This window comes from Haliotis asinina, chromosome 15, assembly GCF_037392515.1.
Source record: "Haliotis asinina isolate JCU_RB_2024 chromosome 15, JCU_Hal_asi_v2, whole genome shotgun sequence".
NCBI lineage: Eukaryota > Metazoa > Mollusca > Gastropoda > Lepetellida > Haliotidae > Haliotis > Haliotis asinina.
The window spans coordinates 49,431,307-49,458,954 of record NC_090294.1 but is presented as its reverse complement, the minus strand read 5'-3'; the positions used below and the strand labels follow the sequence as shown (position 1 = coordinate 49,458,954).

At 38.6% G+C, this 27,648-nt stretch overlaps 1 protein-coding gene across 3 annotated transcripts in view; it reads right to left on the bottom strand.

The window, feature by feature from the left end:
- LOC137265478 (complexin-like) overlaps positions 1–27,648 on the bottom strand; it is a 197,437-nt gene that overhangs the window by 90,173 nt on the left and 79,616 nt on the right. For 2 of the 3 annotated variants that reach the window (XM_067800883.1, XM_067800886.1), the window contains one exon: positions 23,908–23,960. The gene's annotated coding sequence lies outside the window, so the exon portion shown is untranslated. Of the gene's footprint in view, positions 1–1,657; positions 1,722–23,907; positions 23,961–27,648 lie in introns of all 3 variants that reach the window. The other variant, XM_067800885.1, reaches the window with a different exon arrangement.

Here is a 27,648-nt window from a genome sequence, read left to right as displayed (position 1 = left end):
TGTGTATACAACTTATTACTGATGTAAGCGATATTCTGGTGTAGACATACATCCTAAGAACTTTCCTCGTGGCTCATCACACCAACTACTAAATGCTGCATTAAGCAAAACCTCAACCCAACTCTCTCCCACATATTACATTAGAACATATTAGCACATACTCGTATTAGCTCAGAGATTGTCTTAACTGGACATGTAAGTAATTACTCAAGTAACTGAGGCTAATTGGAGCGTGTTCTAGATTGTCTTAAGCAATACCTACCTGCACATGGTGTGAGTAAAGCGATTTAGTTTTTTGCCATTTTCTGTCTAAGTAAACTTAACTGTTATTTGTTACACTCCTACACTGGGTCTAACAAAACCTAGTAGGAGGTTGCATCAGGTGACCTTTCAGATTGACCAATCAGAGCACAGCTTACGAAATTGTGGAAGTGGACATTCGCACATACCTTTCAAACTTTTACCTATGCAAAGATTTGTGGAAATATTAGCTAATGGTAACCATGTCAACAAAAATAAAAAAGCGTATATACTGTAAGTCAAATATCAGTGTCACATGTGGATTTTCGTTTGTTGAAAGATCACTGTCAGTGACCAGTGTATTTTGTAAGTCTAACCAAATTCTAAACAGTAGCCACTGTCTGATTGGTTAAATCTGTTTAGCTGTCTCGCATTTGATTGGACAGTCATAGGCTGCTCAAAGGTTACCTGACACAACCTCCTACAAGATTTGTTAGACCCAGTGTAGATATGTAACGAATAACACTAGGGGCTAAGTTTACTTAGACTGTTGCCGTTTTTAGCAATATTCCAGCAATATCACAGCCGGGTACACCAGACGTGGGATTCACACAATGTGGGAAAGCAACCCCATGGCTTCAGCTCTATTTACTAGGCTACCCCACCACCCCTCCTATACTAAATACAGTGATCCTATTTGCTGCCTCTTTGTATTCAGCAGAGACAGCCTGCAATGCCTTGCTGAAAGCCAGCTTCATTACCCTGTTTGAAAAAGGACCTCCCTACCTCTTGCAGTTTCGCTACACTCTCCAATGTTCTTGTACTAATGTAACCAGATGAGGATGACAAAACTCCATCCCAGCATCCCCGAGACAAGGAAGTTTCTTGTGACTGCTGGACATGTAGCATCTGGCATGGAAGGGACCCGCTTTCATCTCCAGCAGTTTCAAGTTTTTCTCCAGCTCTTGCCAAACATGTCTCAACACTGAGGAGCTGCCAGTTCTTTTGAGAAGAAAGAGCACATGTGGCAAGATTCTCAACACGTCTCCTCTACTGAACACTATCCAAATAGAATCAACAGAACGCTTTTCATGTTCACATGAAATCAGAGTCGATTGTGTAATTCCTTCTATATTATGACCATGTGTTTTCAATCTCTATCACATGGAGATGAAAAGAAAAATTTGCAAAATCTGAACATAACCTGCACCATCTGCGACATGCATCAAAAACACAAACAAGACAAGTCAATTATTCACCTGAAAACAACATGGAAACTACCAGATAGACCCATCCCAAAATATCTTGTCACCTCAGTGTCTTCACTGACAACTCCCAAGTATAGCATCTCCCCAACACTCAGTTTCCTGAAATACAGCATCCCCCAATGGGATGATGGAGAGCTAAGGCACCTTACCCTATAACAGTTCTTGCAAGTGTCTTTGCTGGAATCTTCTCTGTTCACAATGCCCTGCAGAGTCCTAGTTCCGTATAAAAGAAAGTGCAACTGTGAGTGAGAGATCATGGCAAATCAGTCACACTTGTCATTATGGGACTATTCATGTTAAAGAGATCAATATGAATGTTTTAGTGTCAAACATGGCCGTAGGAATGAAATTTCGAGTGTGTAAAGAAGCTACAGAGGATGAACATCAATACAAACGCTAGAAAGATTCTGTATCGATTCAAAAAAGGTTCCATCAATTCCTGGCCACAAAACACCATTCGTCTGAAGTGGGTGAACGGTCAAGGGAGACAACCCATATTTATCTTGAAGTTTTTATTGATGCAAGGGTTTTGCTTGCTGGATACATTAAATGAGACATTGATTTTTGATCTTACTTAAAGAATGACGATCTGTCTAAATCCCCAAAGTAAACAGGTACGGGAGCAAAGTAACCATTCCGAATCTGACTGGACAGAGATACTGGACAATGTGGAATCTATAAATCTTCTATTCTTGTTTCCTGCAAACACCTCAGTTTGGGATACAAAGTGGAACGGATGCAGTAGCCCATGAGTTGCTTTAATGGATTTCTGTCACCTACAAGCTGCCATAACTCATCACCGACTGCCAGTGCCATCCATGATATTCCTGCATACAAATATGCAAGTGGTGCCAGTTCGGTTTGTTCCATGATGGATGATGCACTGCTAACTGTTTGACCTTTGCGGCAGAGGATGGTAAAAAACTCAAACTTCCCCAAGTTATGCGTAGAAACATATCCGATGTCTGACATTTAAATCAAGAACACTTATTGAAGATCGATTTTCAGCAAATAATATAATCACCAATTTGACTCTTAGAGGATCTATTTCTATCCTCTTCCCATAAAGCTATCACTTATCTTACTCAAAGATGAAGCTCTATTTTGGTGTGGGCAGATTATCTCTAATGCTTTGTGGAACACACAGAGAAGATAATTCCCGGACCTTCGTATTTCAGTGAGGTACATACACAACGATATGTTTAAGCAACACTAACTCTAAATTTAAAACATACTAAAGTTTTGTCAAATGCTTAATGTGATAACATATTTCCTAATGTGTACATCTGCATATCTTAATTTTCACTTCCTACTTCTATTAATAACCCTGAAAAATACATATTCTGAACCATAATTTTGATATTATGGTAGAGTTAAGTAGTCAAATATTGAGCTTAAGGCTGTCATAAAACAAAATGTTTTTGTCTATAACTCCAAAGTCAAAATGACTTCTCATTATCATCATTAATACATAAAGCAACTAGTTTGATACAGATGATTAAATTTGATGTAAAGACATAAACTAATAATCAAATAATAGCAGAAAGTGAAAAAGAAGTTACTGTTTTCACATATATTAGTAAATACAAGTTAAATACCATTCCTTTTTTTCATTATACAACAGTTGATGCGAGCTGGATAACAAGTACATGAAAGTAATATGAAAGAAAAGGTTGGACACTAAAGTTTTTAGTAATGATATTTAAACTGTCAAAGTTTGACTCAAAAATCACTCTGGAAAAAATACAAACAGATTACTGATGGACACAAGATAGCTGCCATTCTGGAATGAAAGGCCAGAAAATAATATATAAGTAAAAAGTCACCAACATATACCGAACCAGCAGATCTAGATACATCTCATAAACATGTTTCACATCCCTGAGACCTTTTCTAATGCTACCACATCAAAGATGATTAGGATAATAAACAAAACACGATTAGTTTCATGAAGGCTGAATCCTGGGGTTCTGTGACATGGTCCATTACTAAACCAAAGGCAGTGCCGTGATATATACATACAGTCACAGTACTTAGTGTAATATATGTTACAGTAGACATCAGGGCTCTGCTGCTGAAAAAGGCTAATGATGTACTCGGTTCCAGGAATATATCTACATGACATTTGGAGATGAATCATAGGTTGTGTTGTTTTATGTAACACGATGAACAGATTAGGACTTTGTAATGAAGGTTTCATGCATGTTCTTTAGTTTCATGAATAAATGAGCAGATGTTGAGATGTCCTCATTCTGAATCTATGGAAAATGCACAGCAGCATGTTCTGAACTCAAAGTAGCCACTGAATGTAGTTTCTTACAATTGTAGTTTGTTGTACACATTTTGACTGAAATATATAACCGTGGTAAAGATGATGATGAGGAGGAAGAGGAGGAGGCAGCTAAATAAGATAATAGCAATGAGTGAGTGAGTGAGTTTAGTTTTACGCTGCACTCAGCAATATTACAGCTATATGGCGGCAGTCTGTAAATAATCGAGTCTGGACCAGACAATCCAGTGATCAACAACATGAGCATCGATCTGCGCAATTGGAAACCGATGACATGTGTCAACCAAGTCAGCAAGCCTGACCACCCGATCCCGTTAGTCGCCTCTTACGACCAGCTGAGTCGCCTTTTATGGCAAGCATGGGTTGCTGAAGGCCTATTCTACCCCGGGACCTTCACGGGTATAATAGCAATGAGATGATGGAGGTGGTGGTAATGGTGACGGTAATGATGATGAGGAGGAGGAAGAGGAGGAGGCAGCTAAATAAGATAATAGCAATGAGATGATGGAGGTGGTGGTAATGGTGACGGTAAAGATGATGATGAGGAGGAAGAGGAGGAGGCAGCTAAATAAGATAATAGCAATGAGATGATGGAGGTGGTGGTAATGGTGACGGTAAAGATGATGATGAGGAGGAAGAGGAGGAGGCAGCTAAATAAGATAATAGCAATGAGATGATGGAGGTGGTGGTAATGGTGACGGTAATGATGATGAGGAGGAGGAAGAGGAGGAGGCAGCTAAATAAGATAATAGCAATGAGATGATGGAGGTGCTGGTAATGGTGACGGTAAAGATGATGATGAGGAGGAAGAGGAGGAGGCAGCTAAATAAGATAATAGCAATGAGATGATGGAGGTGCTGGTAATGGTGACGGTAATGATGATGAGGAGGAGGAAGAGGAGGAGGCAGCTAAATAAGATAATAGCAATGAGATGATGGAGGTGGTGGTAATGGTGACGGTAAAGATGATGATGAGGACGAAGAGGAGGAGGCAGCTAAATAAGATAATAGCAATGAGATGATGGAGGTGCTGGTAATGGTGACGGTAATGATGATGATGATGAGGAGGAGCATGAGGAGAAGGAAGAAGACAATGATGTTGCTGAGATTTGTAATGATGATGATGATGATGGGGGAAGGAGAAGACAAAAATGATGATGTCAAGAGTCATAATGTTGATGATCATGATGAGGATGAGGAGGAGGAGGAGAAGGGGGAAAAATACAAATATAAAAAATGATAATGGCGGTGGTAGTAATGGTGAGAGATGATGATGATGAGGATGAGGATGATGATGATGATGATGATGACTACAACGACAACGATGACAACTACCTTGTCATCCTTGGTAGTGTGAAGGTCACAGAACATTCAAACCCAGGATCTGCACAGGGTTGAACTTGATGATGGTAGTGATGACAACACACCTCCATTAGACATTTCATCACTTACACTGCAATAGTCCCTGGCTAGTTCTGCTGATAGCTGAGCTTTTAATCCCCGCCACTGTGGCAGATGCCAGAACAATAACTGTCAAAGCTAACTTCATAAAAGCTTTAAATACCATCCTGTGTCATAAAAATGCTGGTCACATATACAAAAACAGTCTTCTGACGACAACTGTTCCACAAACTAGTCAATACATCCTATGTTGATACCATAGCAGATAAACCGCTCAAACAACACTGAAAATGATACTTCAGCATTACCCTGAATTGTTACTCAAAGATCCTTTGAACTGTGACAGAAGATTTTAACTTCTGACTTTACACTTCTGTCAGGTGTACATGAGGCAAATTTCAATTTCATGTCCACAAGTTATGAAACTGAAATGTGAGTGAGCGAGCGAGTGAGTGCTGTCAAACTTATTATCTTTGTGGTGTACAAAAATGTCAACTTCCTGTCTGATGACCAGTTGACAGTAAGACAAAAGTCCATTAAAAGTCATTTCCTTGATGGTGTTCATGACCTTACTCAGAAATCAAAGGTCACAATGCAAGTCAGAAAGAAGTTCTAGCTTTATATCCATTCTACATGAATAAAATATGTTATTCCAAATAATTTAAAGTTTAATTGCATATTTTCAGATACATGCACTGGTATTTCATAAAAAATATGACAAAAACAAACATATTTTCTGCTGCTGCCAATGATAAAGCTGATACCCATCACAAGAATGTTTCGGTCTCCATGTCTCACATTTACCGCTCCATCAAACCAGACGAGGCACTTCCTGCACTAACAATCCAGACATCTCTCAGTTTGCAAAATTACAACAATTTACCTCTTTCCGCATTTTCAAAACTTGTACATACTCATTCAGGGCCAGAGAACAGGGCTACGCTCATAAGGACAACCAGAAAATGTCTGTATGAAACAAATTTCCCGACTGATTCAGTTTCATAACATGTATGGGATACGCTGAATGAATAACTAATGTTGTTTATGGTTTAATACCAGACTAGAATAGTCCAGATGTATGACAGTTTGCTGAAAAAACAATCAACATTCCTGTGCAGACCAGACGATCCAGTATCGATACTGTGATCAGCGCTCAATCTGTGATGACCGTCAGAGAACAATGACTTGCAAACAAGCAAGACATGAGCCTTGTTGCAACTAGCTCCATTTGATTCATGTTTTAGGACAAGCTTTTGCTGGAGAACAATCCTAACCAAGAATCCTCCTGGGTTCTACAAGAATGGAACGAATGCTAATTCAGGGAATTACATCATGGCCCTGAACATGGACAGCATTCCTTCGATTCTGACCAAATCATAGTTTTTATCAGCTTGCCTGAAGCTGTGACCTTGAGTTCTTGGTCTGACTTGGTCCAATATCAACATTTACCCTACGTAATCCTATAAATCATGCTGCTAGACAGGCAAACTACATTCCATCTTTGTGATCAGTTCAGGGACTAAAGTAGTTCCTATGCTTCACACTTACAGGATGTACAGACGAAAAAAAAATCTCATTACAGAAAGGAAATGTGGCAAATCAATACAAAAAAGTGCCTTCACGTTGTGTTCCATACCACATGAGTAGAGATCATCCCCTTTGTTCAAAAGTGTGCATGGATGAAAGAAACCTGTTAAAAAAGAAGAATGTTTTCATGAAACTGATGTGAAAATAATTTTGAAAATTGTGATGAAAATTTCTTGGGAGAAATGAAATTATTTTTAGTAAAAGAAAAATTCATCTTTGAACCTAATGCATCCATCATCTCTACACCTTGATGTGAGAACTGAATTATGGCACGCAATTGTACCTCTACTACAAAAACAGAGCTGCCTGTTGCTTCAACATCTCTAGTACTGATGGCAAGCACCTTCCCCATATAATTCAGAGTGGTCAAAGTACAGTCTTTTTGGTGGAACATTCAATTTTGAAGTTTGACATTAAAGACTAATATACAAATCTGTAAGAAATATCCACCTCTATCAGAATATACAAATGGTTCCAGGTGTTAGTTCATTATGGCAGATGTATGTGAGAACAGTGTGAACTATCAGACTGAAGTCTCCATTATCTGGCTGTCCATTTCACTGGTGATATCATGGCACTGCCTGGCGCACTTGTCAAGAATTCCCCCCTGATGTTTCACCGCCGACAGTCAATTACCATACCCACAGTGCCTCTCCAAATCCCATGCATAAGAAAACACGGCTTTTTTCACAACATAAGAGCACAATTACTGCGAGTCCTTCCTCACCAATCTGGCTCAGCAACCAGCTTCTGAACAAGCCTGTTCATACAGGGAAGTAATAGGCCACATTAGCAATAAAATTACTAACTTAATAGGATTTGGAGAAGAACCTTCGACCTTCACAAACAGACTCCTGCGATTCCGACAAGCTGCTTCAAAGTCCTGTACCGGGGATGTTTAGTCATGTATAAAAACATTCCGGACCAAGATGGCTAATTACACGTTTACCAGAACTAGTCCTTCCTGTGTGTATGACAGCTAAGTATTAACAGGAATATCAAAGACAATTCAACCTTTGTTTATGTGGTGCTTAGTTGAATTCTGAGTAATATGATTATATTGTATGAAAAAATTTCTAATTGTTTCACAATGTGCAGACTGTTAGGAAATATGCATCTCAAGGTGATGACAAGGATGGATGTGACATGGATTCTTATTTCTTATGAAAAAATCAACTTTCAATATAGACAGAAATACAAATTAGGCTGGGATTGAGGTGACAATAAATGTCGAGACAACATGAAAACAAGCATTGTCACTATGGTGACATAATCCCTTGCCGCATATTATTGAATCAAACTTAAAAAGAAATTAAAGTGAAAATTGTAGCTTAAGATGAAGTAAAATGTCGAAAAAAACTTCACTCTCAAACACTCTTGATATTTTGCATTGTAGTTGTTCAAACACAAAAATATATTGAAGAGTCACTTAGAAGTATTCTTCACTAGAGTCAGGTGCTGAAAACTGTATGTAACAAGCTTAACTTGTATAACATGCTGAAATCGTCAAAGTGTCGCCATGACCTTGAAAATTATGTGAAGGACACCAAAATCAACTGGACCCTGTGCCTTCCCTCGACAAAGCCTGGTGTTGAATATGAATAAAACCCAGTAAAATGCTAAAGGTTAAGGTCACCAAACCTGACTGAGACCTTTCTTTTACTGTGATAACCTAGATACCGAATATGCAAAGAATCTAGTCAAGGGTTCTTAAGATGTTATAATCTGTACATACATACATACATACATACAAATGGATGGACGGACAGACGGCTGAATGGAGCCTTATACTATATCCCCAGCTTTGCGCTAAACGTGCAGCGTGGAATAACAACTGTCTACACACATCAGACTCATACACTGCTCCAAGATGACAACAACTGTCTAAACACATCAGGCTTGTACACTGCTTCAAGATGGCAACAGATGTTTAGACACATCGGACCTTTACACAGCTTCAAGATGAAAACAACTGTCTAAACACATCAGGCTTGTACACTGCTTCAAGACAACAACAGTTGTCAAGGCACATCAGACTCTTTCACTGCTTCAAAATGACAACAACTGTCTAAACACATCAGACTCTTACACTGCTTCAAGATGACAACAGTTGTCTAGGCACATCAGACTCTTACACAGTTTCAAGATGACAACAGTTGTCTAGGCACATCAGACTCTTACACAGCTTCAAAATGACAACAACTGTCTAGACACATCAGACTCTTACACTGCTTCAAGATGACAACAACTGTCTAGACACATCAGACTCTTACACAGCTTCAAGATGACAACAACTGTCTAGGCACATCAGACTCTTACACTGCTTCAAGATGACAACTGTCTAAACACATGAGACTCTTACACAGTTTCAAGATGACAACAGTTGTCTAGGCACATCAGACTCTTACACAGCTTCAAAATGACAACAACTGTCTAGACACATCAGACTCTTACACTGCTTCAAGATGACAACAACTGTCTAGACACATCAGACTCTTACACTGCTTCAAGATGACAACAACTGTCTAGACACATCAGACTCTTACACAGCTTCAAGATGACAACAGTTGTCTAGGCACATCAGACTCATACACTGCTCCAAGATGACAACAGTTGTCTAGACACATCAGACTCTTACACTGCTTGATGATGATAACAGATGTTTGAACACATCAGATTGTTACACCGCTTCAAGATGACAACAACTGTCTAAGCACATCAGGCTTGTATGCTGCTTCAAGATGACAACAACTGTTTAGACACATGGGGCCATTATGTTGCTTCAGACTACATCTGTTCAATTAAGTAAGGAAGGGTCATCTTAAATAGAGTGTTGATATTTTTGTCTGTGAGGGCTGAAATTAGAAATTAAATGAACAGCTTCATGCTACAATTGATACACTTGATGTGAACAAAACCTTTGATGTGTTTTTTAAGTTTGATCTAAGGTGTAGGCTTAGTTGATAATAGAAGATATTGTCGGATGGTAATATGAAGATTCCCGAAGTTTGAAGTGTCTAATTAAACTCTATATTTGTTGTAGTTCTTACAAAAATAACACACCACTGAATGACCAGTTCATCCAGCAGTAATATATGTCAATGCTATACAAAAGTAAAGTAATGTGTAATCAGTTGTTTGACTACAGTTTAGCATTCAAGGTGGGATAGCACAGTGAACAAGGATTGGACACGAGGGTGAGACAGAATGAGGCTGACATTAAAGTGACATGTACCAAAGGCTTACATAAGGATGAGATGAACAAGGGGGAGACACAAGGGTGAGATGAACTAGGGGCTTACACAAAGGTGAGATGAACTAGGGGCAGACGTGAAGGTGACATGGAATAAGGCTGACACATGGGTGAGATGACCTAGGAGCAGACATGGGGGTGAAATGAAAGGATGCTTGTACAAGGGTGAGATGAACTAGGAGCTGACACAAAGGTGAGATGAACTAGCGGCTGACAGAAGGGTGAGATGAACTAGGGGCTGACAGAAGGGTGAGATGAACTAGGGACTGACACAAAGGTGAGATAAACTATGGGCACATGCAAGGGTGAGATGAACTAGCAGCTGACACAAGGTTGAGATGAACTAGGGACTGACACAAGGGTGGAAGGACCTACAGATGGGGGTGAAATGAAAGGAGGCTTATACAAAGGTGAGATGAACTAGGGGCTGACACAAGGGTGAGATGAACAAGGGTCTGCCAAAAGAATGACATGAGCAAGGGTCTGACAGAAGGGTGAGATGAACAAGGGTCTGACAGAAGAATGACATGAACAAGGGACTGACACAAGGATGTGATGAACAAGGGTCTGACAGAAGGATGAGATGAACAAGGGTCTCACAAAAGGGTGTGATGAACAAGGAACTGACACAAGGGTGAGATGAACCCTTGACATTTTCATGTTAAACATATATTCCTACCAGCCTTATACAAGAAACATTAACTGAAAAAGAACAAAATATCAAAGGACAATTGAACACAACTGTTGCTATATGTGTGCAAATGTCATACTGGTTTCATAATACAATATACATAATGCACAAATATATTAATCTGTTTACAGTTCACAATAACTGTGGGACAAGTAAAAGTCTTCTATATCGAGAAGCTAACAGCGTTAACATGACGACAATGATATGCCGTGACACCTCATCACAGCTGTCACTTCGCACTATGTCAACAGTAGTATTAACACATCATGACCGCAAAAGTGATTGTACTCTGAACTTCCACAACAGTGACTGTCTGTACTCTGAACGTCCACAACAGTGATTGTCTATACTCTGCACTTCCACAACAGTGACTGTCTGTACTCTGCACTTCCACAACAGTGACTGTCTGTACTCTGAACTTCCACAACAGTGAATGTCTGTATTCTGAACTTCCACAACAGTGACTGTCTGTACTCTGAACTTCCACAACAGTGACTGTCTGTACACTGAACTTCCACAACAGGATTGTCTGTACTCTGAACTTCCACAACAGTGACTGTCTGTACACTGAACTTCCACAACAGTGACTGTCTGTATTCTGAACTTCCACAACAGTGACGGTCTCTACTCTGAACGTCCACAACAGTGATTGTCTATACTCTGCACTTCCACAACAGTGACTGTCTGTACTCTGCACTTCCACAACAGTGACTGTCTGTACTCTGAACTTCCACAACAGTGAATGTCTGTATTCTGAACTTCCACAACAGTGACTGTCTGTACTCTGAACTTCCACAACAGTGACTGTCTGTACTCTGCACTTCCACAACAGTGACTGTCTGTACTCTGAACTTCCACAACAGTGAATGTCTGTATTCTGAACTTCCACAACAGTGACTGTCTGTACTCTGAACTTCCACAACAGTGACTGTCTGTACACTGAACTTCCACAACAGTGACTGTCTGTACTCTGAACTTCCACAACAGTGACTGTCTGTACACTGAACTTCCACAACAGTGACTGTCTGTATTCTGAACTTCCACAACAGTGACTGTCTGTATTCTGAACTTCACAACAGTGACTGTCTGTACTCTGAACTTCCACAACAGTGATTGTCTGTACTCTGAACTTCCACAACAGCGATTGTCTGTACTCTGAACTTCCACAACAGTGACTGACTGTACTCTGAACTTCCACAACAGTGACTGACTGTACTCTGAACTTCCACAACAGTGATTGTCTGTACTCTGAACTTCCACAACAGTGACTGTCTGTACTCTGCACTTCCACAACAGTGATTGTCTGTACTCTGAACTTCCACAACAGTGACTGTCTGTACTCTGAACTTCCACAACAGTGACTGACTGTACTCTGAATTTCCACAACAGTGACTGTCTGTACTCTGAACTTCCACAACAGTGACTGTCTGTACTCTGAACTTCCACAACAGTGACTGTCTGTATTCTGAACTTCACAACAGTGACTGTCTGTACACTGAACTTCCACAACAGTGACTGTATTCTGAACTTCCACAACAGTGACTGTCTGTACTCTGCACTTCACAACAGTGACTGTCTGTACACTGAACTTCCACAACAGTGACTGTCTGTATTCTGAACTTCACAACAGTGATTGTACTCTGAACTTCCACAACAGTGACTGACTGTACTCTGAACTTCCACAACAGTGATTGTCTGTACTCTGCACTTTACAGATCATAAACATACATGTTTACAGACTTATCTGGCATTCCAAACTAAGTCATCTTGGCAAGCATGCTTTGAAACAAAACATTGATATGTGAAAGACTGGCATGTCTTTAAGAATTGTATTTAAAGACTTTAAGAGGTATCACCTCTTTCTGTATTAGTTTTGCTGTTAGATGAACTTCAATCCCCACTACAAAGCTATAACATTGGTTATAAATATATAAACAGGAATAAAGAAACATTTCATTCATATTTGGAATTTCCACTGACGCTGGCAACCAACATATGACAGGCATCTAACTAAACAGGTAGCAATATACTGATATATCAATATGGTCATATATCAGCATATCCATGATATATCAGTCGCATTACTGAAACCAGAGAATTGTACATACATATCATACAAGTTGACAATGACTGCAACAGTCAACTGGATCAGCTGTTTTTCTGAAAGGAACAGTAATTAACATCAGCAACTGAATTTTGAAACTGCTCTTGTGCAACCTGCATGGAGTATGTATGGTGACAGATTTGATGGCTGGTTGTGAGGAAAGTAGTCTAGAAACTATGTCAAAATAGACATTGCCGAAACACTGCAGCAATATGCCACAGTATTGAATGAAAACCATTAAAATATTTTGGAAAGGTGAAAAGGATCAAGCTGATGTGAGGAAAAGTCTCTAATTTTGTACACAAATTCCACAAAGTGTGAAAACAAACATTTGGGTCTGTGAACAGATCACATGTTCCCAACCATTACAACTTGCTGAAAAATTCTGATTCAGGTTTAGCTATTAAAAGCTATCTAATATTGAGTAAATGGGGTTTCAATTAAATATGATTCACTCCATTACCAATTTATGGCCACAAATGGAAACCAGCCTATTTTTTTTGTTTGCCATGATACTCTACCTCTTAGGTTACACAATAATGGAATTGTCTGACCTCCTTATTTTTGTGGAAGTAGAGTTACGAAACAGTTTGAAACACGAGACAGTGTTTACATTTTGCGAAAGTTTGAAACTTGATGTGAAGGTGGAAAATACTTGATTGGATGTTGAATCAGAACACTCCAGAATCGAAGAATAGATCCTTTTCTGATAGACCTACGATCTGTAACTCATAAAAAACTGTTGATTTTTACGCTCAGCAAGTGTTGACTGTGCTTTCATGTATTTGCCTCCACCGAGGCATGCAGCGAAAGAGTGACAGTGATGTTTTGTCAAAATGTGTCTACATGCGACTAACTTGGGATTCCTGGAAACTTTGTTTTCATCATTTGGGGATGGACTGAGGCCAAGCTTTTCTCAAAGAGTACGAACATAACGGTGACTGGCTTGCGGGGAGAGCAGAACACTGTATATTATTGTGACATGATGGAGTATGAGTAGCATAAATTTGGTGTTTCGCCAGAACCGTTATCTTGCGAATTTCCCATTGTAAATGGAAACAAATATACCATGTTCCAGGTAGGTAAATGTTTACTAACGTCTTGCCGCACAATTTTGTACAGATAGGGGTGTATTTTGGCAAGGCATTCTGATTTATGTGTTAGATGTAGTTTATGTTAGGGGATGTGTGTTGTATTTAAATTGTATTGTAATTGAATGTTTTTAGAGCCGAGGGTATTATGATAGTGAAATTCCCATGTAAATGTTGAGGAAATATCATACAACTGTATTTTTTTAGTTTGAATAAATGTTTTTTATCAGCATTTCCATCATGTCTGTTGTGTTGATAGCAGTCATGTCGGTGGTCAAGCTGAAGTAGTGCGGCAATGTTTTATATACAGTACATTCGTAGTGAGGCACCATGAAATCAGACTGCATATTTCGAACTGCATATGTGGCAAATTCGCAAGTCAACGTCAAAATGCATGGACTTGTTGTTATTATGACCCGCCATCATTGTGGTCAAATGGAAGTAGTTCTCACAATAAGAGTTGTTAATATGCAGTCTAAAATCAGATAGCATCAATCCAGAATTAATGCCGTCTGATTTTTCTGAACTACCAATCAGAATCCAGTATTTTCTTGAGTCATAGTAGAATTTCAGTTATAAATATGGAAGATTGTCAAATACATAGATAATTGCAGAAAATGGATACACATGTGGTTGTATTAGCCTTCACAGAAACTTTTCTCTACTTTTGATTGTTGAGGCATTTTGAGCAATATCCTTTCATTAACCTCTTAACACCAACAGGCTTCCAATTAACTCACAAGGAAAGGAATTGCTTCCAAAAGAACATTACATTCTTCCATGCACTGATTTGACACAATCATTTCGTGCAATGGGAACATAAAGAAATTACCAGGAATCTGCAGAATGCCTTGTTCATTAATTGACTTCAATATTGCTGAAGATGCTACCTGTTCCATGTCACAGTTCCAGCTGATCTCATATTCTGTTTCCTACTTGTCTTGAGGGACAAGAGGGTAACAAGTTCAGTGCCACCTGACCAGACACACACACAGCCAAGTTTCGTAGAGTTGTGGCAGTGGCCGGCAAATTCTGTTAAACCTTTACACTAAAGACAATGCACATACAGCTCAAGAATAGTCCAAAACGACCCTTCAGTTACGCAGAATTTTAATGGCAGTATTTGGTGAGTAGCTTCACCTTTGGACTAGGTCATCTACCACTTGTCGACATTGATGAACAAGATAAGGAGGATAACATGGACAGATTTACACAGATTTAGAATATAGCTAAAAATCACCTCAGAGTATCTGATTTCTTCATATGACATAATAGTTACTCTCTCATGAAAAAGTCAAGTGTTCTGCCTCTTATGGTTAGTATATAGTATATGTTACGAGGCTAGTTATCTCCCACAGGCTCAAAGGAGAACTGTCATACAACCTTTTCAATCATATACCACATCAAGACATACCACATCAAGGGACATATTGATTAAATATACCGCTTCAATCATATACCACATCAAGATATAGCACATCAAGACATACCACATCAAGGGACATACTTCTTAAATATACCGCTTCAATCATATACCACATCAAGATATAGCACATCAAGGGAAATACCTCTAAAATAAAGGGGGCTCCATCTACTGAAGTTCTGAGCATTTGTGTATATTCATTCCGCATCAGTTTAGTAGCCATACAATATAGCTGACTGGTATGGCTCATATGTATTTCAGCCCTGATGGTCAATATAAACATACATGCCAACAGTCATTACTCTGTCTGCAAAATGGTAGATTTTATTCATAGGTATATGTTAAAAGCATATATATTTATTACATAGTGTCCAAGGCTGCAGAGGTTCAACACTGGCACTCATGCAGCAGAAGTTTAAACAGAGGAAAGATGCTGACCCAGATTATGGACACTATTTATTACAATGATGTTTGTGGACATCTATGTAGTTTTAAAGATCAAATTTATCATTTAAATGACATAAGTTGAAGGAAGTATTAATAAGCAGAAAATAATGAAAGTAATAAAGATTTATTAACATGCATGACACTTAGGATATAAGTCCAGAAAATGGATGAGGAAAGACGATACTACCCTAGATCACTATGATATTAGCACATTCAGATTGCTCACTGAAATCACTAATGGGACATGATGGTTCCATGTTCAAATTAATTCAGGAATCTAATCAATCAAATTTCAGAATCCTCATACCCAAACAAGTTTTTCTTTATTGTAACCTTTAACTCCAATTAATGATTTCAGAAATATTGTCTTACATGTACAAGGCAAGACCACATCCTATATGTGTCTGGATAGAGCTATATCTGCTGTTTTGTACTCTGAACACTAAATACACAATAATTACTCCAGTGTGATTACTTAGAGATGCTTTCAGATAACTGAACCAACACTTTTTGTACTGAACTTTAATTCTTCCATATTGCTAGTAGAAGTCTATCACATTTCAACATATTTCTATGGTCTTGTCAAACTTTGCCTGATGGTCTATGTATTTTCAAGAATATTACTGTAGATATAAACTGTAGAGAACTGGTGGTGAGGTAATACTGGATTTGTATAGTGCCTACTGAGATTCAATGATAAGATGCTCAGTGATGCTGAAATTACAATCTGATTACCTATTATAACCCTGGATAACCCAGCAGTCAGTGAGGTGCTAGAAGGTTAATAGTCACATGACATACCATCGGGTACCCATTTTGTCATCGGTGAACAGAGGCTCGGCAGCTTGGTTTCTATGTGTACAATCCTTTTTCACATACGAAATGACACAAGAATTGGGACGAGTCAGTTGCGGGGAAAGCCAAGAAAATTTAGCACAAATCTGAGCTTTGTTTACAACACTGGCATCAGTGCAAGGTATTGGCACATGCTGAACACATATGAAAAGCAGACCTTCATAATTACTTAACAAGGCCAGACCAATCATAATTCTTGTTTTACAGATTTTTGTCCTAAGAAAAGTTGGAGACAGGAGGGAAAACAACACTTAACAAGTCCCCAGCCACAGAAACATTTGTTTTAAATGCAAATAGTAATTTACTTTTAGCAGTTATGATGGGTATATCAAGCAAAATAATTCTTGTAAGTTTATATTTCGGGAGAAATAATAACATTATGATTTTATTTGTTTGAGCGGAGAAAATTAACTTCTGTTTGTTTTTTCTTGAAAAATATGGCTGACGGATCCGTAAAAGAAGGTATTACATTGGTCAGGCCAAACACAAAATGGAAAATATAAAAGGTAATTGAACACCAGTTTAAACAGAATAAGTAAAGTGAACATGTCATAACTGAGTTAACATAAAATCCCAATCATCATAACACAACACAGTACATCAATACTAGCAATACTATTTGGAGCTTGGTCAATGATGGCTTGTCAATACTGTTGCCATGGTTTTCTGTGGCTATCAGTTGCTAATCGGATGATCATGTTGATCAGATGAATAATGTTTGTTAATATGATTCTGTGGATGTAGGGACTCAGTTTCGTCTAGTTTCCTGGGTGACAGGTTGGAGATCTACCATGTGCTACTCACATTTCTAAGGAAGCGAAACAACTGTCAGTAGGCATGAACTGTCTTTGTACAGCTGTTATTTAACTATGTCCTAAACAATATTTCAGTTCTGATGACATGAAGACAACAGAACATGACCATTCGTTCTATCAAGTGACCTATGAAAACAACAAAAATAAATTCAGTCATTTTGATGCGTATCATTGGCTATCAAAACAGAATTCAAGTTGTTCTTGTTCAAATGGCAACATAAATGGGAAATAATTTTGGCTCCACCCACAAATGGACTGCTGTTTTCTGATTGGATTATAATTGAATATGCAGTGTTTCTGTTACAATACTGTTGCAATACTGAGAGAAATTACTCACTTTGTATTATCTGAAATTTTTGTTAATGATTAATTGAACAGTCTATGAAGTTGCAGACAGATTTGTTCATGGACAAATCAATATATTTCATTTTAAGTTTCAAACATAGACACTTTATGCACATTTTGCTTAAAAAACGGTTTAAAACTTACATCAATTCTTAAATACATTCCTGGAAACACACTGAACCCTGAACTAGCTGCAGAGTAGAATGATAGAATGATTACAGATGGAATTTCAATATATCTGCTCTGGTCCCCATGACTGAAGCAAAGATCCATCATTATTCAGCTGGGATGCAAATCACTAAGAATGACTAGATTAAGATCTGTGTCAACACAAGGTGACACATTTTGAAAACTTTGCAAATGATATGTGAGTAACTTGGGTAGATAATATGAAACTTACAAACTCAGGTTAAGAGAATAAGTTCAATACTTAAACTAAGTTTGAACATAATCTACTCAGAGGGGTTGAGACTTTTAGTAATTTATGTTGATAATAGTCTCATTTAACATGGTGACTTTCTCAAGGTGACTGTTATTTTACTGACAACAGGAACTATTGAGGTGAACAAGTGAAAATTAGAATATTGCATTAAACCAGCTGAAAATGTGCTTGAAAATATGTAAGTTCTGTAGCGTAAGTGTCCAAAATAAGCATTATTTCTACAATCTGTTGAAAACTCCTAGCCATTAAGATACCAGTTCCTGTAAGTCTTAGAAATGGTCGGTGCTAGATTCACAGGCAGATGCCAGTCTTCAACACAAGCACAGTCAATACAAACTTGTTTATTCTGCTAAGCAGTCTCATGGCCTTGAACTGCCTTGAGGAGTCTGATAAACAACCAGCGCTCTCCCAATCTCCCCATTCCATTGCCTCCCCCCATCCCCCAAGTCCATTCCTCGTAGGTCTGGCACCATCTCTGGTCTGCCCAGATCATGTCCATTTCAGGGAATTCAATCAATCAGGCTAACACATACAATTTCCGCAGTTTCCACCAAACCTATGGGCTCACCAGTAGCCAAAGGGATTGCATTAAATTTCAATGGCGACGGCACTGCTCCTTTGACCGAACTGCACTTCTGACCACTACACACTACACCTCGTAAAACATCGCCATATGGTGCCACTGGCACAGCAGCACTTGCTACCATTGGCGCTTGACCATTCTGTGACTGCTATTACAAGCAGCCTGACAAGTACATGTACCTGAAGTCAAAAACAGGCTAGCTCTAATCGTAAGGGATATCTGTTTGCAACATGCCATCTAATTGTTAATAGAGTAGTCAGGAACAGAGGCCATGCTTTGATGTGCAGGAGACCTGGTTCATGCCAAACATGCATCAGGTCTTTGACTATTTGTTTCTCGAGGGTGACAACATAATGAAGTTTGAAATGAAGCCAAAGTGCGTTAACCATTGGTTTTCGTCCTCGTGAGGCTGCGCTCCAACTATTGGACAAAAAAGACAGATCTCATTTCCATCCATTAAACAATCTGCTACCCACTGTCATGCATAATCAATCTATTTTTATGTTTAGATTGAATTTAGCTGCTATTTCCTTGAAAGAAAATGCAAAGAAAAATGTCCTTTTGTGAATTTGTTACAACTGGTGCTTAAATCAACATGTTCATTCTGTTGGAAATCTAATGAGATTGTGTCATTGAGTGTAATTGTGTTAGTTCCAAGTTGTTTAAAAGAAACTCTGAAATATGCAGTATGTTTGAGAGTCAACAACAAATGAAATATGTGCATATCTGAAGACTGCTGAATCAGATATAAATGAAAGTAAGAACGTTATTGAGTTGTACTCTTTTACTTTCAGAAAGATCACCAAAAATTGTTGGATAACTTTCAAGCAGTTTATTTCATAGGTCCCCAGGGAAAAAAATAAAAACCTTTGCCATTTTACATCCCCCTAATCAAGCCTGCACAATTAAAGAGTGAAACAACTGATTTTGTTGAATCATGCTGCCCATGCATGATACAAGCAGTCATACAGTCATACAGTCATACATAGCTTATGACTATCCAAGCAAGGGGGCACTGGGACCTGGTCAGCTCTTACAAAAAGCAGGGGTACTGGGGACCTGGTCAGCTCCTACAACCAGCTGGGGTACTGGGGACCTAGTCAGTTCCTACAACAAGCTGGGGTACTGGGGACCTAGTCAGTTCCTGCAACAAGCTGGGGTACTGGGAACCTAGTCAGCTCTTACAAAAAGCTGGGGTACTGGAGACCTATTGAGCTCTTACAAAAAGCAGGGGTAGTGGGGACCTATTGAGCTCTTACAACCAGCAGGGTTACTGGGAACCTAGTCAGTTCCTACAACAAGCAGGGGTAGTGGGGACCTAGTCATCTCATACAGCAAGCAAGGGAGTACTGGGGATCTCTTACAACAAGCAGCGGTATTGGGGACCTAGTCTCCTACAACAAGCAGGGGTACTGGGACCGAGTCAGCTCTTACAGGTATGGGTACTTGGGACTCAGAGAGCTCTTACAGCAAGCAAGGGGCACTGGGACCTAGTCAGCTCTTACAACAAGCAGTCCAGGGTACTGCGGTCACCTAGTCAGCTCTTACAAGAAGCACATACTGGAACATATTCCATCCCACAATTCCATACATTGATGAACAATTTCCATAATGAACAGTGACCTCAAACAAATGGAATATCTCAATGGTCAGAGTGTGAAGAACATTAGTGTGACATTACAATCATTATAGAGTCCCTTAGGAAGGACAATTATCTAACTGGTAGGTCACTTTGGTACTGTTGTCAGAGAATATTTAATTGAGTAGCCAATAGATTCAACCATGTCATGGATTTACCTTCCTCACAGATCGTGTATCACAATCAGTCTGCATGTTGTAAACTTGTCTAAAGGGAATCAGATGTTCAGAAAGAGACAGGACAGTTTTTCATTATTGTTGTGGGGGTCAAGGGGGTAGGGTGAGGGATGAGGACAGGGGTAGAAGGCACATTAATCAGCTCCCACCTGTACATATCCTGCACAGAAGAATAAACTAACAATCACAACACAGTTTGTTTTAAAATGATCCTTTATTTGCTCTATGACAGACTTGATACTTGCAGGCCCCCAGAAGTAATGGAAGGAATTACGGCAAATTTGAAGGTATTGCATCTCAAATGTAAACAAACGCAGCTCGCTCGCGAAACGATTGCAGTGATATCTGTAGTTTAGAGGTAATAACATAAACACAATGCTCCTATCGGAAACAATGTCGGGGATACTCAAAACAAGATCGGTCACCTTCGGAGATTTCTCGGCTCAGTTCCTAGATTTGTCGGTCGTGTCCTGAAACTCACACATCAAAACATGGCGTCTCAGTGAGTATTGTTTTTAGTTTCTACTGTTTTCATTTTCATAATTATCTGTCTTTGAATACCCGTGTTGAATGCGTTTAAGTATGAGGTGTTATCGGAGATATAAATGTTTTTTAGGAAAAGGTTGTCACTGCAAAAGAACATAATAAATTATGCCCCCAGATGCTTCCAATGTTCAGACATAAACAACCTCCGGGGGCATGACTTATGACGTTCTTTTGCAGTGACGATCTTATCCTAAAAAAATAATTCATAGCTCCGAAAACACCTGATACCTAAACCCATTCAACATGGGTGGTCAAAGATGGATAATTATGAAAATGAAAACAGTAGAAACTAAAAACAAAACTCACCAAGACGGGTGCTCCTTCCAGTGATGCCATGTTTTGATGTGTGAGTTTCAAGACCGACAAATCACAGAACTGAGCCGAGGAATTGCCGAAAATGGCTGAGCGTTTTTCAAGTATTACCGACATTGTTTCTGATAGGGGCGTTGTGTTTATGTTATTACCGCTAAACTACCGATGTCGCTGCAATTGTTTCGCGAGTGGGCTGCATTTGTGTACATTTGAGATACAATTCCTTCAAATGTGCCGTAATTTCTTCAGTTACTTGGAGGAGCCTGACTTGGCAATTTGCAAGTCATTGATAAATTCCCTGTAAATAAAATATGACCATACAGTTCATCGGGTTCACTACATGTTTGCAACTCAAAAGCTCTAAATTCCTCCATACACTCAAATTCCACAAATACATCAGGTTATGAGTTAAATTTGGAAATTGAGATTAATGACACGTCAGCAGCATAATTTGTTTCAAGATCTTAGACACTTAACAAGCGATCCGATTCACAAGTTATTTAAATCTGAGGAGCACTGCCTTTCAAATCGTTATACAGCAGAGTCTCGGAAATGAAAACCCTCCTTAGTTTTTCCATGCGACCCTTGAGCAGCCAATTACTGTAAAGGAAAGCCCATCACTCCTCAATCTCTGACACCAGAACATTTGGAAACCTTTTTTCTCCCATCTCAGCTTTACTGAAAGTTACATTCAAGGAGACCTTGGTCAAATTATACAAAACTGATGAAAATACTTCTCATGGTTTTGCATTCAGTATGATCATTATAAGGCCTGTCAGAAATTAGAAATATTTTTTGGACATTTCATCACAAACATGATTATCATAATTAATGTTTACTTCGGTTGATTAATAACTTACCATCAGTAAAAAAGATTTGGAAAGTCAAAGTAACCCAAAAAAAGTAAAAATGATAAAATTTAAACAAAGGATTCAATTAACAATGCATTCCTCTTATTATGAATGAGTGATCTGGGTCTAACACTGCTTTGAACAATCCTCCAGAACTATCATTGTTTCAGTTGAAGACAAGCTGGAGAGAAAGACTGAGTGATTTAGTGGATTTACAACACATTTAGCAATATTCTAGCAATATGACGACAAGGAGCAAGAGAAATGATCTTCACACATTGTACCCATGTGGGGAATCACATCTGCATCTTCAGGCATACTAGTGAACAATTAAACATCAGGCTACCCAACCAGTCCATTTATCAAAAGACTGTCTCAAAGGGAGACAATCTGATGGCATGTTTCAAACAACCACAGACCCCCTAATCCTCACAAAACTGATATGTACTAAAAATATCATAACGATGAGTCGAACTTGCCATTTATAAGGCTAAGTATTTTCAGTAAAGGATGGACCAGTCAGCTACATATCTTGGTCCCTATTCATGAGATTTGTAGTGAAAACATGTAACTTTCATGGCCTTTTCAAAGGCTGGTGAAATGTGACCAAAATATTCTCATAAACACTTCTAGCTCCTGATGCTTACAGCTGTAAGGTGTGGTCAAACTTAGGCTCTGTATTAAGGATCAGGTGTATTACAGATATATCCCAATAATGGTCACTGACCATACACTTTCTACAACAGTAGCACTTGAGCTGGATGTAGACACACAGACCCCAGGCACTGGTTCATCGGCCTCCATCTCCACTTCCTGAGACTCAAGGATTTGCTAGAGCCCACAGATATCAGAAGAAATAGAAACACTTGCAGTGTATTTCAGGAAGTGTACAAAAAACTGAAATACTATATCAAATCAATACTCCACAATGGTGAAACAACACTTCGTGCTGTAAATAGTGTCAGTCAATTTCAATGATGCTATAGCTTCAAGAATCATGTAAAATCATTTTGGAAAATACAGAGGGAAGATCATTTGTTGTTGTGAAATAACATGTGAACCTCATCTTCTGCCTTACAAAGTTGATATTTTCCTTGTAATTGGATTATTCATGGTAATATCAACAAGGAACTGACTAAACACATGTCATGGGAAAAAAGACAAATGAAAAATGTACAATACAAATAAATTTATGACTGCTTTTTGCACGATGTGCATTTATCTACTTCTTTTGATGTGTTGGAATGAGGTGTCTTTTTAAGCTGGAAACAGGACAGAGTCTGTTACCACTCAGGGATTGAAAGGTAAGCGCTGACTAACAGGATTGGGTGTTTGCTTGCTGCTTGCTTTACATACCATTGCTTAGATTGATGCTCAGACTGTTGATCACTAAACTGTCTGATCCTGACTTGATATTCTACAGACGACAGCCATATAGTTTGGATATTGGTGATCGCATGTTAAACAACAAACAAACATGCGTTGAGATAAGGTAAGTCTATAAGAAGTAATCATGTTTCATGCTGCTAGGACATGTTTTCAATCTTACCTGCAGCTATGATGTCAAGACTCCGTCGAGGTTCTGCTGATAAGTACGGGTATCTGGAATACAGAGGGCAAACATAGAACACATGACGCAGTTCTGTACGTGTTGCCCATCCACCTACAACAATATTGATATTCACCAGCTTCAGTAGGGGAAAATGGTCCTTATTTGGTGAAATAAAACATATTTCGTAAAGCCATTGTGTTTTTGGAGGAGGGGAATAAAAATTTTATGGAAATGAAAAACATGATTCCCTTTGAAATAGTTTATGTGTGTTGTACTTCGACAGTAACGTAGTTTGTAATTCTCAACATTTTATGCATGTCTAGTAGTAAATGTCATCTGTCATCATTAAAAATATGAAGATATCTCTTAAAAGCATGAAAGTATCTGAGGTAGTGAATTGTTCATTTAGAACAGTTGCATAACCTTGATTAGTGGATATAAGTGTAGTGTGTCAAAAATCATATTTCAAATGCACAATTTCATTTTGTATATTCACTGATTATTTTATTTACTGATTCAACAAATTGAAAATGTCTAATATTCCACTTGTGAATGAAACGTTTGTTTACCAAAGCTAAATTTGGTATTGGCGACACTTGTGATCTTTGGCTATATATTTCCGTACTGAACTATTAGATTCAGTGCTTTTACGTGTAATGGTGAGATTTGGAACATTTGTGTCAGCAAGGTGTGGCACTGTATGTACATCAAATGTACCGCTTCGTCACTTCATACAAGATTTACCTTACGAAATAGCATGATAATTACCACGATCCACAAATCATGGTTATCCATGAATTTAAGCTATGGCTCTGTATAATTATTGAGATTTGTACTCATATACTATCGATAAAAAAACATCGTTATACACGATGCAATCATGACTCATCATGTATAATACAATGGCCAGCATCGTCCTTGAGATCTCAAATCCTCTCAGGTGACAAGGAAGGTGACATGAACACACAAGCTGTTACTATTCTAATTACTGACATCTTGTAACTGTTGATGTTCAGCACACAAAAAAACATGTAATCCTGTCAGTTATTATGACGTCACAATCAAATGACGTCACTCATGTCTCTGCTTCTGATGTTGCAGTATTCAGAATGGATATCACTGGCCACAAACACAAAGTGGTGGACAAAACATTCTGATGATGAACAGATTTTCACCTGTTACTCAGTGTCAACCAAGCTGAAATGTATTAAGACTTGATGGTATAAGCAAAACTAAAAGCAGTTGTTATTGTAACTTTTATCAACTTGTTTAATGCAGTGGATGTTTTATGACACTGGGGTGAGGGTCTCTACATGTATAGTTAATCCAGGACAATCTCTCCTCCCCCATCACAAGATGCTTGTATGTGTGTGTGCTACATGTCATCAATAACCACAGCAAACCCTCAGTCTAACGTGCTGGTTAAATCACTGTTATTCTTAAAATGAAATCTGCTATACCCATATATCATTCTGCAACATCAAAGAAATGTGTTTTACTTCAAAGGATCAATTTTGTCATCATGAGGCACAAAAAACATACTATTTAAGCTGGCCATATCGGTGTTACCAGGCATACAAGACACACATACCAGTGTAGACTATGACATCATCCACAGACAAGACACACATATCAATGAATACATTGACCTCATCCAGACAAGACATACATACCATTGTACACTATGACCTCATCCACAGACAAGACATACATACCAGGGTACCCCTTGATCACATCCAAAGACACGACACACATACAAGTGTACACTATGACCTCAACCAGACAAGACACACAAACCAGAGTACACCATGACCTCATCCACAGAAAAAGACACACAAACCAGTGTATACCATGACCTCATCCAGGCAAGACACACAAGCAAGAGTACACTGTGACCTCACCCACATATAAGACATACATACCATTGTACACCAGGACCTTATCCACAAACAAGACATACATACCAGAGTACACCAGAATCTTACACACAGATAAGACAACATACAAGTGTACACTATGACCCCATCCACAGACAAGACACATGAACCAGAGTACATCATGACCTCATCCAGACAAGACATACATACCAGTGTATACCATGACCTTAAACACAGATAAGACAACATACCCGTGTACACCATGAGCTCAAACACACAGACAAGACATACATATCAGTGTACACCATGACCTCATCCACAGACATCATACCATTGTACACCATGACCTCACACACACAAACAAGACATACATACCAGTGTACACCATGATCTATCCACAGACAAGACAACATACCAATGACCTCACAGAGATCTATTACGACCATGATAGACATGTCTTATGATCACTGACAAATCAGAGCAGATTACGGAATGCGCAAATGATGAGATGTTCCTCCTTAGTTTCCACTTAATCCTCTGAAGCAGAAAGATAGGCAAGCTCATGACTCGTTTATTACAGCTTCGTTTCTTCAGTGTGTCATCAGACATTTTAATCCTTACAGGAAGCAAGGTTCTTGGACTTTGAAGGGAACCACTGGAAGATAACGAGACAGATCCTGGAAAGTTTGAAGAAAACTAGGCATTACTATTGATTTTGTGAAAGAAGTACCTTGTCTTTTGAGATATTTCACTGAAAAAAAAAATAAAACCAGCTCATCATGGATGTTTTGTAGGTTTCTTTGGAAACGAAAAAACATCATCTTTATCTTGAGAAACTGCTTAAGTTTTCTTATATGGGTATGCTGTTAACATTATCATTTTGCATAATACTTTGTAAAGAAAACTCGGCAATCCAAACATTCCTGTAATGTCACTATATTTGCGTAACTCGTATCTTTAAATAATCAAAGAAAAAAATGAAAAATCAATTCAGATTCAGATACCTAATATTTGCTTTAGGGACTGATCATCGGATATTTGGGGGAACCTAATATTTAAAAAAATGCAAAAGGATTAAACATGAAAATACATGAAAATGGTGTTTTCAAAGACGTGCTGAAAGTTTTCAAAATATTTTCGAATTAAAAATTCTTTGGCTCCTAGTTTTAGACAAAACATATGTTTTAAAACAGTGAGTGAGTGAGTTCAGTTTTACACCTCACTCAGCAATATTCCAGCTATATGGCGGAAGTCTGTAAATAATCTAGTCTGGACCAGACAATCCAGTGATCAACCGTATTGATCTACTCAACTGGAATACAATGACCTGTCAAACAAGTCAGTGAGCCTGACCACCCAATCCCATTAGTCACCTTTTACGATAAGCATGGGTTACTGATGATCAATTCTAACCTGGATCTTCACAGGATGTAAAACAGTGACTGAAACCATATTCAGTGTGTCATAGATTCCAGAACACTGTACGAATAATATGCCTGCCTGAGATCTAGTAGCGAGTACCATTCCTGCTGTGACAGGTGACATTTAGTTCTACCTTCCTCACTGTCTGGAAGACAATTTTGTCAGCAATAATAGTAAGTATTTCCAAATTCTAGGCAAACAGGGATTCACCTGCATCTTCAGTGTTGTTGGCAGGCAAATGGAGAGTTTTAATTCAAATGGAGGATTTTTGAAGTCACTTGATGTAAGTCCACATATAGGATAAGGAAAACATTTGCTTTATTGTAAATCATGCCTGAATTTGGTTCTGTATTGGCACCGTCATGTCAGTTTCTGTGTTTACTAACTTTCAAAGTGTGTATATAATTGTTCCAGTAATTGGGTCTTCGCAAAGAGGGTA